The following is a 1,009-nucleotide window of genomic DNA, read 5'->3' on the forward strand; positions in this document are numbered from 1 at the left end:
TGTCTGATGCGAACCTAGCAAACCTTAGAAGGAAATATTTACATGTCTGGATCCCTCTCGGATGTTTTATGGTAAAAGTTTGTGAAAGGTATCGGAGGCGTCAGTTTTCCGAGAAGTAACGTAAAACTTTTATTTTTCGCATTGAAAGTGTTATAAAGCCATCGATATCATAGGTTTAGAATTGTTCTTGTCAATTTATTCCGTTTGCTCGCTGTAAGTAGCATGCTTCATTTTTCCAATAACTCTATCTGTCAAAACGGCAATGCGCTCGTATTGCTGGGAAAGTAAAGATTTAATGAGCATAAGTACGACTTTGACAACTTATGACGCACGAGAAAAAAAAAAGAAAAAAGAAAAAACTCCCAGCAACGTGCTATATTTTTTACGCCGTCCTCATTCGTTTATTTTGATCCACAACCTTCCTATTAACGCCAGATCCCCACATAAATGGTAAACAAGCACAGCTGTATGGCTAATTCTAGACGAGATAAAATTGTCTTGGTAGCGACGTTCGTCGGGATATGTATGAGCAACTCAACTCAGCACCAGTTTCACTTGATTGAACGAAAATCATTTGAATGTGATAACCTTAGCATTAACGACAACTTCGTTGCAAAATCTTAGATGAATGATTTGTTGCCATAGTTAGTAGAGGAAAGCCGATATGTTGTTCAATTATGACCAAAAAGATAGAAGTGGAAAAGTTGATAAAAAAAAAAACAAAAAAAAAAAAAACATAAACTCAAGACTGTTCAAGGCAAAGTATTCTAAATATTTTACTTTCATTTTTTGATAATAACTTTCAACACCTCAAAATCTTATGATCATTACATAAGAAACTATGAGTAGCAGAGCATTATGGGACCGATACATCACGTCTTCCAAATGTTTTAACATACATAACGAAATATTATCAGGAGCTTTAATAAATTCTCATTATAATTTGCCTGGGTCTGTTCGTTATTTTAAACTAACATTGAACACAGATATTCCCTGCCTTTCTCAGCCC

The sequence above is a fragment of the Stylophora pistillata genome, chromosome 3, assembly GCF_964205215.1.
Source record: "Stylophora pistillata chromosome 3, jaStyPist1.2, whole genome shotgun sequence".
In the NCBI taxonomy this organism is placed as follows: Eukaryota; Metazoa; Cnidaria; class Anthozoa; order Scleractinia; family Pocilloporidae; genus Stylophora; species Stylophora pistillata.